General features: G+C 40.3%; 1 protein-coding gene across 1 annotated transcript in view; it reads left to right on the forward strand.

Moving 5' to 3' along the window:
• LOC109044635 (CD82 antigen) overlaps positions 1-15,234 on the forward strand; it is a 33,937-nt gene continuing 18,703 nt past the window's right edge. Inside the window, exon 1 of the mRNA XM_072297001.1 lies at positions 1-164. The gene's annotated coding sequence lies outside the window, so the exon portion shown is untranslated. The remainder of the gene's footprint in view (positions 165-15,234) is intronic.

The raw sequence follows: 15,234 nt of genomic DNA on the forward strand, positions 1-15,234 counted from the left end.
GTTGATGCCGTCCCACAAGTGTCCGAGCCTCGGTCGACGCTCCGCGCCCCTTCAATCCCGCGACGCAACACGTCCTGCACCACGCTCCACGCTGAATCCACCCTCCAGGCATCCACTCTCGGTCCACCGTTGTGATCTCAACTCGCCATTTATCTGATATTCCGGTGAGTGTTCAACCTTGCGGGGTTTTAGTCAATTTAAGTCGTTTTGTAAAACGTGGGAAAAATTGTCAGTTACTGCGGCGGCGCAAAGAATACAAATTCAACGGATGATACCTTGAGTGGACCAAGTCCATCTGAAGGAATCAACCTCGGATCCCATAGCCACCCTTCTTCTTCTTTTTTTTTTTTATTTCTGAGCGAAAATTCTTGCAGTTTTGTTTTCAAAATGACAAGAAGATAAAGAGTAGGTACCTAAAAATGGGCCGCTAGATAAGGTATGAGGCGTTGAAAAATGGCACGTGTTTTCTCTTCAATATCTTTTGTAGATTTGCACAACAAGATAAGTTCAAAAATTAGCTCTTGAACGAAATATTAAAAAAATTTTACACAAATGACGTCCTCTGTATTCTTGCAATTTAACCTATGTTGACTGTAAAAACCCAAATCTTGTTCATGAGTTATTTTCTCAGACTAGCCGTCATATGATTCGTTTTTTCCTTGAAATTTTTAGGTGAAATTGAACCGATTATTTTCCAAATTAAGTAAGCGCCAAGATTGCGAACGCGAGAATAACATGAAAACCCGTTTTATTCGCTTTGTTAGCAATCTTCGAATTCCAATAAATGCATGTTCTTTAGAGAACTATTTTGAAATCAAACAAGATTGATTACACCAGAGAAAACACACAAAAAACAACCCCTCTACTACCAAAGTAGAGATTGGCGCTTACATGATTTGGAAAATAATCGGTTCAATTATGTTCCGTCCAACGCTTCAATTCTTACTTACTCCGGTAGCCCATTACCTATATTGTGAGACATTTTCTAACGTTAGAATACATTATACAGGGTTATTCAAAAGTCACGCACCACTGGCCATGAAGGGGGTGGCCATTTGAAATTTTTGAGTTGCCCCCTCCCCCAGAGGGGATCAAAAACTGGAAAGTACCTAAAAAATTTTCCCCCTCAATATGAGGGTAACGTCTCAAACCGCAAATCGATATCATAATCAGAACTAAAGTTGTGGCCAGTGGTGCGTGATTTTTGAATAACCCTGTATACCGTGTTTAACGGGAAGATACCGGGTATCACGACCAAACCCAAAAAAGGAGGTTTGAAGATTCATTCCTTCATAAAACTCGATGTCGGTGATTTTTAACGCTTATTTTCATATTCGAAATATTTTTTCTTGACTTTAAATTTTTGACAAGAGAATATGTTTAGCTACAGTTTAGCTCAAATCTACTCCTTACTCAATATATTTCCCAAATGGGGCTTGGTTCTGTTCTATTTCATTCAGGTTAACAATAAAATCTGTTCCACTTTTTGGCATTTCCTATCCGAAGAAGGTTTTAATCCCTTCAATACAGGAGCACCCACGCACTCTATTTCCAAATTTTTTATCATTTATTTCATTCTTACTTTTCTCCGGACCGATAATCTCATCAACTTTCTATGCTTTGTTCATAAAGCAATATTAATCCTTGATGAACTTTGTGCAGAGAATAGATCCTGGTGCTACTTAAAAAGAAAATTACAACCTGTCCAAGGTCAATCCTCTAATTTACAGGGGAGTTTAAGAGTTTGTAAACAGTATACAATGTCATAATATAAAAAAATGTTGACTGAAATCATAATAACATTCTGCAGACGTGGGTGCCTTTTTTAAGTGCTCCCGTTTTCTTTCTCTGCGTAAAAGGAAAGTAATAAAATTAAAAGTCGCACCATATACGCAACCTTGTTGAATAGTCGGTCTTCTGCGGAACTTAGAGAATTTAATTAACAGCAAAGAGCTTGAGCCGTTGAATACCTTGGCCTATATCTGTTAATAGAGTTTTCTTATCACGATGTCAAAGAGGATTTTTAACGCTTGTCGCTAGTTTTCTGGTGTATTTTGTTACTTGAATCGCTGTCCTCGCACCTATCTGAGGTAAGGCGATATTCTTGGATCTACTCATCTCTATTCGGACGTGTCTCTATCCCACATCCATACTCAAATTTGCCGGCAAAGAGGAGGGAAAGGCAAACATGTACAAAACACGCTCTTATTGACATAAAACGTACTCATTTAAACAAATATTGCGCGGGACAATTCGTAGCTACTCTGACACAAGTAGAGTGTTACTGCTCTTTGAGCCCTATTGCCCATAAAATTCTTCGCTTTTCAGGGTTCACTCAGCAGTAGAGATACGCTCTTACTTCAGACGAGTGACAAAGTGGACGTCACTAAGCAGAGGAAATCTACGTACAAAGGGAGATGTAAAAAACACATATCCACCCTTGAAATTTCGTGATCATACGTCATTTTTTGAGGCTTCCTTAACATACACATTTAATTGTGCTTAATAGCAGCTGATTAAAATCGAATTTTGATTAATCGTTTAAGAAAAGAGCACGAAGTCCGAAATTTTGGTTCTCACAGAGCACTGAAGTTCCCGGTCAGGTTATCGAGGTTTTCGGTCATACAAACCAAACTTCAGTTCAGGTGAGAGAAGTTTTGTTTGTTATACTAACTTTCGATCGCCTAATACTTCGGTTAGGTATCTAAACCGCAACAAAAACTTCAGGGATCCATATGAACCGAAGTTTGGTCCTTAATTAATCTGTAACTAAAGTTTCCTCCCAGTGAAACACGTATGATTTCTGCGGCACATGCAGCAGAAAATTCTGTTCGTCAGGGCAACATCCTTTTCGGTTCTAGACCAATGGGTCCCGGGTTCGAATCCCAATGGTGGCGAGACATTTGAAACGACGAGTGAAACAGACTCCACTCGGCAATTATCCTTGAAAAGTTGAAAACCTGGAGCATGGATGTGTACTAACCCTAACCTGATGCTCATTCAAGGTTGCGGAATCCTCAAATGGATTAAAGACTTCTTATAGATGTTTTCTTTATAAAAAAGAAGAAGAAAAAATCGGTGCAAAAATCAACCCTCGGCTGATCAAGGTTGAAAATATTTTTCAGGTTTAATAGGACTCATGGTATCCAAATGATCTTCTCCAAAAAAAATTAGGATATAGTGGTGTTACGAACTACAAATTTTGTGAATTTTACTGTGTTCTGAGGCGCTCATTTTGACTTTGCTGCAATTTTACCAATAAAAAAGTTTACCTCCTTAGACGTGCCTCCTATGCTGCAACAGACCTGCTGTGATGTAATTGTGTGCCAGGTCTTCTTATCGTAGAATTCTTCATTTGGATGTAAAATTAGCACAATAAAAAATGGACAGAAAATTTGCTATTCTGAGCTTTGAGGGGGAAGAAGGATTGAATGCGTTCCATTCCTGAGGACAGAGAATGGACTGAGGCATGTGAAAAAAAAATCACGTGAAGAAGATACTTCTTTTCCCCTCAATGTTTCAATTAAATGCACCTCAATTAGACTCAAACTTTGAGGCTCCCCTTTAAGAGCCAGCTTTGAGCCTTAAAGCCAGCTCTCTGCCTCCGAGGAGCGCTGTTTTTATTTTTATTGATTTGACAAATCTTTTTTATTTATCGGTGATTTATGTGTGCTCGGCATTTGAGAGCTTGACAAACAAGGCTGCTCCAAAGTCGTTTGTGGAAGAAGAGGAGGAAGAGTTTTAATGTAACCATTTATCCGCGAAAGAGCTCAAGCTGCTGATGCAAGCGCTAGGGCTAATTAGTAGTGGCGTCATTTAAGGGGGAAGGGACAAGCAGGGGTTCAAGTGCCCCTCCCCCACCCCTCCTCCCCCCGGTTTCAGGTGGGTCGGCTGAAAATAACAAAAAGTTGATAAAATTGCAGAAACATGGAGTTGGCTACGTCGTGAAAACGATGATACCCACTGCTGCTATAGTATCACGTAACAAATATATTTCCGAAAAAATTCTGAGGAGCAAAAAAATTCTTATTTATTCTCCCCTCGAGGTTTTTTGAAATGGCGTCACTACTAATACATCTATTAGAGCTCTCGGTTCGTTTCTACCCTACTTTTCATTTTCCTTGTTTCTATCACTGCTGAGTTACGGAATAGAGCAGTAAGTGCACTCTGGGATGAGCAGTATAGCGATATTCTTGCAAGTTGGCAACACGCTTTTTCCTCCATTTGAATGTATGTAAAACAATCGATTCTTGGTGAGGCAGCTTGCTTTGCCTATAATTGAAATTTTCAATGAATCTCAATGAATCGTATTCGATACATCGAACAGGTGAGATTGTATCGATATCGATTGGTTTAACATGTAAATATAGCCTCAAAAGTCAGTTGTGTTATCTGAAAGAACGGGTTTCTTGTGATAGATTTTTGATTCTCATGAGTAGAAAATGGCAATGAAGAGTGAAATTGTTAGGAATTTTCTCATTTTCAGCTTTCCCTACTTAAATCCTAAAATTTTTGTTTGAGGTTATGTTCTATTGTTTTGAACCAAACTATACATCGAACCACTATCGAATGCGAGTAATAAAGGGGTTGCCAGTTTGCAAAATCGCCACCAGGAATGAGCCTCGATACATACAAGAGCATGTGCTAAGCGTGGCAAATGCGCACTTATTAGCTCTCTTCCGTACAACACGGAAAATCTGATTCGAGCAGACACATTTGGCTGCTATAAAGTTATGAACACCCTTACTATCCCATAACAAGGGAGGGAAAACAGAAAAAAGACCACCCTGGCTCACTGCACCCGCGATTGCATACACGGGGCCAAGCGGGCGCCAACCAAAATCCGCTACAATCTATGTATTTGAACTCAATCCAACTTTTACAATGTCATTTTTTGTCCCGCACGAGCTCCTGATTAAACTGCATGCCGGTAAAGCTTAATCAGGTTCAATCTATGTCCTTCTTTTCATTTTGATGAGGCTTTTTTTCTGGCAAGGCACACGGGTGCTTTTGAGCCATTCTTTGCGGAAACGCCGTGTGAGCATTCCAGTGTTGCTCAGTGTGTGAAGTTTTGCGTTCTATTTGTTATAGGTAAAACTAACATATTTGTGGATTATTTTTATCGGAAAATTTAGTCAATGGCGTATGATTTTTGGGAGGGAACACAAAAATTGCTTCACGTATTCCTGTTGTTGCGACTGATGCACGAAGTTGCACAATCTGAGCAGCAACAACTTAGGCAGCGTGCTTTCAAAAGAATGCCACTATTTCATCATGTAGGTAAACATGGCAGGTCTTTCCATGTTAACGCCGATCACTTTCATTCCCGAGAGGTCTTCAGTTCGTTTGACTCAGGAGCTGCCAAGAAAGTTATCACTTGGACTTTATGAGATCATGAGAACACTCTTGAATTTATTATTACACGAAAAAATATGAGGGTCATAACAGTAATATGATTTTTTCCTGTATGAGTTGTAGCTTTTATTGGCAGTATGATGCCTTCACAAGTAGTTCAGATGGCAGGACTACTCAGACACTTAAAAGAGGAGAGGAAAGGTACAATATTTCGATTGTAAGAGTTGAAAAGCGTGTATCTTACGAGGGTCATCCAAAAAGTAAGTTTCCCTACCTTGTATCTTCCGAACGAAAAGAGATAAATTAAATCAGTAAAAACGTACACATTTGGCATACTCTAAGCTTTAAAACAAGCTCAAGTTTTTGAAAATCGGTCGAGGAATTCGCGAGAAAACTCAGTTTTACTGAGACGACCTGCTGTCATCGCGTGCCCACCTCCGAGGTCAGGATGCGCGGAGAGTCGCTTACTTCAGACTCGGCTTATCGCCTCTAAACATCAAATCAAAAAGGACTTTAAAAGATTTTATTAAGTAGGCCTTACCTTACTTTTTGAGATAGTCTCGGCATCTTTTTTGACATTTCTAGTATCATTACAGCAGCTTTTTCATGCCTTTCGCGTAGAGGGTCTCGTCTTGGCTCCAAAACCAGTCATTGCCAGCGATTTGCACTTCCAAATCAGTTGCTTTCCGTGGTAAAATGTTTCCCCAATCCTCCGCACTCTCATAATTTTTTAGACTTTCGTCTATTCCTGAGATGAAAAACTCCCACTGTGGAAAGCGACTTCCAACCGATTTAGAGCTGCAGAGCGCTGGCAATGACTGGTTTTGGAGCCAAGACGAGACCCTCTACGCGAAAGGCATGAAAAAGCTGCTGTAATGATACCAGAAATGTCAAAAAAGATGCCGAGACTATCTCAAAAAGTAAGGTAAGGCCTACTTAATAAAATCTTTTAAATTCCTTTTTGATTTGATGTTTAGAAGCGATAAGCCGAGTCTGAAGTAAGCGACTCTCCGCGCATCCTGACCTCGGAGGTGGGCACGCGACGACAGGAGGTCGTCTCAGTAAAACTGAGTTTCCTCGCGAATTCCTCGACCGATTTTCAAAAACTTGAGCTTGTTTTAAAGCTTAGAGTATGCCAAATGTGTACGTTTTTACCGATTTAATTTATCTCTTTTTGTTCGGAAGATACAAGGTAGGGAAACTTACTTTTTGGATGACCGTCGTAATTATTGCGTCGTTTCAAAATCTCCGAATATGCATTATTCTTTGGCAGGAAAATTAAACCTAATTATCCCCTCAAACTTTTTTATGGACCTTTTTAAGAATAAAGGTTCTTGTATTATCGCATTGGGGCGATTAATGTTTTTTATCAACGCAGTAAACGTACTCCACGCCTATGTGCCAAAATACGAACCATAACAATTAAATATGTAGTCATTGTAGGTAAATCAGTATTTTGTGTCGCTCGTAAATTTGACTTGCGCTTGCGATATTTTCTCGCACGCGATCAGTACACGTGCGACGGAACTCGTGGATACGACTAGACGAGCTATATGGATGTCCGTGTTGCAGAAGCAATTGAACGAAGGCGCTTTAGTTGTCTCCGCGTTCATAATGGAAACATGAATCCTATCTCGTGAAGACCTCCTTTGCTGGTGTTCCTGCAGGCCGATTATTGAAACTGATAGACAAAGCTGTAGACAAAGACGACAAAAGGGATTTGGAGGGATCCATTTGGTGGAATCGGGTGACTGCAATGGGCAGATGAGGTAGGTAATAGACTAACTAACGGCAACCCACGGGAGACCCTTTAGTTAGTCCATCATTTTCTCTCTGAGTCTGTAAGAACCACCCATCTCAACCAATAGGATCGATATACATACTCCCTCTGTCTTCTTTGTCTATAGCTTCGTCCGTCAATTTCAATTATCAACCCGCTGGACTGTTGTTTTAAAACCTAGATGTCCCAAGCATCTAAGGGTGGCTGATGAATTTCAACAGAAAACTAGAAAAGGCGAGCAAATTGGCAACCCTACATTTAAAAGAATATAAGTGGACACTAACGGACTGGCCCTGGACGTAAACACGGTCATAAATAAAGCGGAAACGTTTGAGGATGCGCTGAAACGATCAAGGCAGAGAAAAATAGTGCATAAACGCGAGAAATTTTAAAAGCCATTATTCGTGTTCCTTCTTTCCATTGGCGGAGCGTCCCTCGCTCGGAGAAATATGACACGAGCAATTTAATCAACTGCAACTGATCATAACCAACAAGTAAATAAGACATTTAAGAGGGGAGCCTAGCAAAGGGCTCCCGGTTTTTTTCTCTAACCTACCGCTACTTTATTTTCGCCTTTATTGCATGGGAACCGGAGCGGGGCCAATGGCGCAATTTATCAAGCTTACAAAAGGTTTTTGAGCGGCTTTTTGGCGGGAGATGCGAGTTGCAGCCGATTTTAAGATAATTGAATCTTGATTCTGAACGGTGCAAGGCTGTACTTTATCGGCGCAACGCAGAGAGAGTTAAATCGTGTTCGTTGTTGTTTCCTTAACAACTTCCCTCTTAAAGAATAAGGCACATATCGACGGCTTACATTCAAAACAACGTATCTTGATAACGAAGTTTTGGAATTGAAGCAAATTATGTATATTGACGTTTTGCTGCTTAGAAGAAAAAATAGACATAATGGCTGGAGTTTTTTCTGATTTTTTCTTGCCCTGTCGCAAAATGTCAAGTTATAATGTTGAATTTTTTCCCCTTAAAAAAATAATCAAGCGCGCGCGGAATAAAGGAATATATAATATTGTGACTAAGATGCGTGGTTATGAATTTTTCCATCAATATAGACGACTTTAAAGGAGGTTTGCGAATTTTTCTCCTGTAAGAAAAATGAAAATCTCTAATGTAGCTTATGTCACATGATCAAACCGTGCTATCAATATATCGAGGTCAAATGCTGTGATTGGTCCAGGTCATCGAATGAGCCTATCACAACACCTGACCTTGATATATGTATAGCACGATTTGATCGTGTGATGATATTAGCTTAAGAGTAAAAATCAATCGAATTACTTATTTGTGTTTAGTAAACTATTTTGAAAAATCATAATGATCTGTCACTGAAAAAAATAGCTGCTTGAAAATTATTGTGATTTTTGCAGCATTAAAGTGTCTGCGTAGATGCCTAAATTTCAGTGAAAATCCTCGACGTTTTAATAATCTTTATGAGATTTATCGACATTATATCTAAACGATTTTAATCATTCAAAATTATTAAAATATGTGACTTCAACCACTTTAATAACGTCATTGTGATTTTAGTTTTCGAGCGAATTAAATAGTTAATTTTGATTAATACAGCAATGTACGAAAATTGTTGCAGTTTTAATCAGGGCCGGATTTTCCTACTTGCCGCCCATGGGCCGCCTGTGTTTTGCCGCCCCCTTCTCATTCGTTTTGAAACATCAATAAAAACCATCAAGTGAATGTGCCAGCGGGGGAGGGGTGCATGAGACGCGTTTATTCGTGTTGAACACATTGTTTGGGGAAGCCCTGTCAACACTACTAGCAAAAGGTCACGGAACTTTGCGCAAAAGTCAAGTTTCGTAAACCTATCTCTAATGGACAAGGCCTTCCAATCATAAGAAATGAACGAAAAAATTATGAAAGAACAAACACATTTGGTTTAATGATTTTCACTTCCAGCGCCGCGTCGCGTCGCGCCGACCGCAACCGTGTTTGGCGCAATGCGTGAAGTATTCATGCAGTCTTGTAGGCGCTATCCGTTTCACGCTGACCGCACTGTCTTTGGCGCAATGCGTGAAGTATTCATGCATTCTTGTAGGCGCTATCCGTTTCACGCTGACCACGATAACCGCACTGTGTTTGATGCAATGCGTGAAGTATTCTTGCAGTCTTGTAGGCGTTAATATGTGTTACATGCCGATTGCCGCGCCGAGGGCTTCTCCTTTTCATCTCAAGTCCTCGTCATCATTGCTCCCTAAGTCGCGCCCCCCAGGCCAAATTGTGTGTTCGGTTTCTCTCTTAACTCGACTAATTAAAGGTGCTGTCTCTTGCATCACTGAAAGACGACAAAATTAGAAATTACTATACTCTCAGGAAATGAGCGATTTTATAGCCTTTTCACGTTTGTAATTTTTTTGTTTTCTAAATCCGATTTTTTTATTACCTACATATAAAAAAATTATAAAATTTGCCGCCCCTTAGATTTGCCGCCATAAACAGCGGCCCATTTGGCCACCCCCTTAATCCGGTCCCGGTTTTAACGGCAAATATTTGCAGTTCTTCGACTGTCGAGTAATCAACGGTGTGTCAATCCCCTCTAGATGAACGAATAGGCAAAATCAGAGCCTCCGTGTCGAATTAGTCGTATGTTTCTTCTTCCTCCTCCTGTTCTTCCTTCTATTCTTCCACTTCGATGTCCCTGTGCAGATGGATACTTTTTTGAATAGCCTGTGTCACACTATCGAAGCTAGCCATCAAAATATCAAGGTCAGGTGTCGTGAGTGGCTTATTCGATGACTTGGACCAATCACAGCACTTGACCTTGATATTCTGATGGAGTATTTTGAAAGTATGACACATGACACGGGCTACAGGCTAAGTAAACAAAAAGATCGATTCCTCATTGCAAAATGAAGTCCATGTTTTTTCATTCCTCCGTTTCGTTTTTTCCTCGATCTGACATCTCGCATCCGTTCCGAGGTATTCTGATTTTGTTCCGGTTTATTTCTACAGTTGCATCACTGGTTTGTTAATCAATCCACACGACTATCCGACCGGGGCTTTTGATCGGCGTCTCGAAACCGGGCTGCAAAATGAAGCTCCAGAATCCAGATATACGGAACAGTAAACAACCTATAAATGGTGCTACGCCTGAGCTAACTTAATCTACGGCGTATAAAGTTTTTCTAGGAGAGAGATCCACCGCTTCCCTCTATACGCTACGCTATTCTGTTTTCATCTACCTACCTTCAATTTACTAGAGATGTAAGATCCAACTACGTGAATATGATTTCATTTATTCCTTTTTGTCTCATCGTGCGCCATATTTACTATCCTCCGAGTACCCTCCTCACTCAATCTGCCGTGCTGAGGAAGAACACAGTATGAGCCTTTAGACGCTGCCATATTTCCTTCAATAAATTACGAATTCATCGGGAAAATTGTGAATGTTTTCCTTCGAATTTTCGGACGATTGTGTTGGCAATTTAATCCAAAACATCTCAAAATTTCAAGGAAAAATATTAATAACTCTCCTCAAGAATGAACATTTAATTGGAGGAAATTTGGCAACTCTCGAATGTTCATGCGGCGTTTTTCCCCAGCACGGCGGCATTGGTCCCTTCTCCACCTCGATATGATGTGCTTATTTGATGCTTGCAAAAGCGAAGAGGGGGACAAATTGTTCTGGTGTAAATTTTAGCATAGAATGAACTTCTTTCATTCTTTTCAAGGATGGAGAGTTCCGAATTTTCCGCTTTTACTGAAATAAATACTGCAACGTGTCCTGAGGCTAGACGATCTAAAAAGCTCGATTTGAGGTCAGGGGCTGAAGCAGGCTGCACTTTTAGATTTCATATTAAAAAAAAAAAAAAAAAAAAAAAAAAAAAAAAAAAAAAAAAACTGTTCAGGAAGAAATAAAAAGAAAAATAAAAACCAAACAAAATAAACACTAGGACAAAACAAAAACAGAACAGACAAAAAAAGAGTGCAAAAGTGGCAAGAGTTAACTATTAATAACGATGTAAGACTCCTACTGCTAATAGGAACTTTGATCTGAGATGCGGGCCAATATTGCCGCCGACAAAGGCAGGCACCGGCGATACGCGAGTGCAGGTAGTTAAATTTTAAGAAAGTCCGGGGTGACTAAATCTTGCGGTTTTCCTCTCTTTGAACGGCGCGGATCCGGTCCTCCCCCAATCAAGGAGCAAAAAAGGGCTTCCGGAATTGGGGTGGCCGGGCCGACGCACAACGGATCAAGTCGATGTGAGAGGTCGGACAAAAATTTGAAACTTCAAACGCTTATAACTCCGTTTATACAAAACTCTCAGGTTCAAAAAGTGGTTCCATTGGCTTCCTCATGAAATTTTCTCCCGTAATCACCTCTTGACATTTAAAATGTGACAAAATAAACATCAAAATTTGCAGTTTTAGTCAAAAATTTCATGTCCGACCTCTCTGCTTGACTCTATCCTCTGTGCGACGCTCTTAGTATCGGTTGTATACTGCCGTGCTAAGGAAGAACGTCGTATGAGCATTCGGGAGTTGCCAAATTTCCCCGAATAAAACATGTACTTTCGAGGAAAGTTATTCATACTTTTCCTTAAAATTTACAGTAATTTAGATTAAATTGGGAGCAAAACTGTCTGAAAAATTGGAAGAAAAATATTCAGAATTTTCCTGGTAAATTTGTTGGTTATTAAAGGAAACACGGCAACGCCTGAAGGCTAATACGGCGTTTTTCCTTGGCACGTAGTAAATAGTCTACTAAAATTGACTTCGATTATATCGATTCTCAGCGCCGAGTGGATAGCTTCCTTACTGAGATACCATGGAGCATTTAAAACGTCAATTAAGGAAAATATTCATAAATTGACCAGGAGATTCGCGTCTTATCTAAGGAAATTTGGCGACGCCTGAAGGTTAGTGCGGCGTTTATCCTTGGCTCGCAGTATAGTCTACTAATATAGACTTCGATTTTATCGATACCCAGCTCCGAGTGGATTCCTTACTGAGATACCATGGAGCATTTAAGGCGTCAATTAGCTCAGGGACGTGTTTGAATTCGGATCGAATTGTATCAGCTTTGAAAAGCGCGCGAGGGAGGTGAGGTTGTAGTCAGAGTGGAAAATCTACACGCGGTGGTTGCATGTGCTCCTTGCCTCGTGCTGTTCTGACCTTACCTTCCCTAGGCATCGGAGATTGTTCGTAACTATGACAATATGCCCACTTGACGAGCGCTGTTGGTGGTCTGAGTTTTCCCATCTCGCGGATCGACCGCTTTCAATTCCAGTATGCAATCCCGCAAACGTCAAATTCGCAACTTTGCGCCTTGCATGGTATACTCAAACTCAGTTCGGCTCCGCACACTCCAGTCTCGTATCAACGATCAACGTCCCAAGTGACATAGATTGCGATTGCATGGTAGAACTATTCTGCCGAGCCAAGGAAGAACGCCGTATGAACCTTCAGATGTTGCCAAATTTCGTTTGATTAAATACCAATTTACAGGATAACTAGTAATTATTTTCTGTTCAATTTTTCAGAGAAATTTTTTCGTAAGTAGATCTAAATCATCTGAAAATTTCAAGAGAAAATATTTATAACTCTTCTCGTTAATAAGCATTTCATCGGAGGAAATTTGGCAACTATCGAATGTTCATACGGCGTTTTTCCTTAGTGCGGCAGATCGCAATTGAATCAGCGAGTTCGAAAACACACCAACTCGGGTTTTTTTTCGATTTTCACCTTTTTACGGTTTAGTAACACTTATGGATAGAAGTATCTACACGCAAAAGGAAATTTCGAAATTGCAATCGGAAGTCCTCGAAACAGCGACGAGAAAAGGGAAAAATCGAAGTATTTCATTGGAAATACCAATTTTTGGCCATTTCAAGGGGAACGGGTGACCATTCGATTTTGCGGTTTCAGGGTCGGACTGGCTCGCATATGAGGGCGTAGACCCTTGGCTAGTTAAAGGGGCGTAATGTGATACTTCCTGATGGGGCATCCCCTTCGTGGAGAGGGGTTCAGAAAATTTTGGCAAAGCAGCACAAGTTTACGCTATTTTCAGGGTCGAAGTTTATTAATCGTACAGAGTAAAAATTGTAAAACTGAACGTATTGAAGTGACCGACAGACTTCTGAAATTAAAGAAAACTAAAAAAATTAAAGCCACTGGACGCATCTAAGCACCATTATTTTCACAAGAACCGTGTCAGTGCTGCGGTTTACACGAGCTTAAGACGTGGGTCTAAAAATCCATCCTAAAAAAAAAAGAATCAGGCAAGAACCTGAAAAAGGAAGAAAGAACGAGTATCAACACAGCCGACGACAAGAAAGACGTATTCGGGCCTCTTTTTTAAATTTTCTCCCGAATCTGAGCGACACCTCATTGGCAGCATATAGCAGGGCATTGAGAACTCACGCTTCGCGTCAGCGCGCCTTCAATTTTTCAGATGCAGCACGGACGTCCATCAAGTACGAATAGTTGTATCTCTGCGCCGTCGTTAACGCGCATCCTTTCCCTCGCTCTATTTCCATGTTGTGTTTGTTTCCGTTTGTCTTATTTGTAATGTTGCTTTCAGAGCAGAGCATTGCGACTTCACGACTCACGCCATCGCGTCTTACATTTTTCATATGCAATGTGGACATCCATCTTGCGAGAATAGTTGTAACGCGTTTACACTTTAGAAGTCTCTTACTTTTGAATTTCGAAATAAATTTAGGGTAAGTTTGCCCAAAGAAAGAGATATGTTTAAAGGTCTCTCATGAGGTCTATAAAGATTGCGTATGTCTAAAAATCGAACCGGCTATCGTTTCTACGGGAGTTACACATAGAGAATGAAGAAGGGGGATGATAAAGCGCCTGTATGTCAACAAAAAGGTGACAATTTCACAGAAAAGTGTTTACGCTTCAGAGAGTAGTTCTTGGACCTCTGTTCACCACTATGCGTAAAAGCATCTATCTTTACTCCTAACTCTCTCTTCTTCCGTTCATTTAAGAAATTTTCCGCATATATTCTCGGTCGTAATTTTTTTTCTCTTCTTATTTTGCTATCTGTCAGAGGGGCGCGTTTTTGGCGCGCCAAGGGGACGTATCTGCCAATGGCAGATTGGCCTCATGGCCAGTCCGAGCCTGTGCGGTTTTTTTTCTTCGGTTCAGTATACCTTGTATCAACAAGTTATATAAATATTCAAGCGTTATTCAGGTCGAAAAATATACATTTTTCTGGGCAGACTATGAAAAATCAGTATCTAAAAAGTCGAGGAGAACGAAAACACACCAACTCGGAAATTTTAAAACGCTTAATTCTCTGTCATCAAACATGGTGTATCGATTTCAACTTGGTGCTTTACAAAGTCTCTAAGTACTTGTCCTTTGGCACCAGAAAGGTTTTTCTTAAACTAACTTCTTCGCCCCCTGCGCAGTTTTAGGTGTTTCCTGAACAATGTTTTTTTCCGAGTTGGATGTGTTTTCGAACTCATTGATTCAATTTACAGGAAAACTAGGGAATATTTTCCGTTCAATTTTTCAGAGAAAATTCTTTGGTTAATAGATCTAAATCCTCTGAAAATTTCAATAGACAATACTTACAACTCTCCTCGTTAATAAACATTTCATCGGAGGAAATTTGGCAACTCTCGAATGTTCGTACGGCTTTTTTCCTTATTCGTGCGGCAGATCGCAATTGCACCTGGAGTGTCGTGTGTGTCATGTTGCCTCTCCTCTAATTGAAGGTGCTCATTTATTGCAATTTATTACAATGAAATAGAAATGAGTAGTAATTTTGTTGGCAATACAAATTGGTTTTCTTTCCGACACACCGAATTCATTTTATTGAAATATGTTGTAATAAATTGAAATAAGTTGTGTTTTTTCTCTTGTTTTAAAGTTACATTGACTCCTAGGAGGAGGAGTGACGATGACGTAGGGCGACGTAGGAAAGTAATCATCTTAGGTTAAGACGTTTCAGATTTTCGACCATGCTTTACTTCCTTGAGGAACGGCCAATCATCATTATTGCAGGGAATTTGGCGTGATTTTTCCTCGCCAACTCAAGACTAGTCGAGCACAGTCGAACCTCGATGACTCGAAAACTTCGATAACTCGAAGAAAACCTCCCCTCTACAGAA

Source organism: Bemisia tabaci, chromosome 2 (assembly GCF_918797505.1).
Source record: "Bemisia tabaci chromosome 2, PGI_BMITA_v3".
NCBI classification, from domain to species: Eukaryota; Metazoa; Arthropoda; class Insecta; order Hemiptera; family Aleyrodidae; genus Bemisia; species Bemisia tabaci.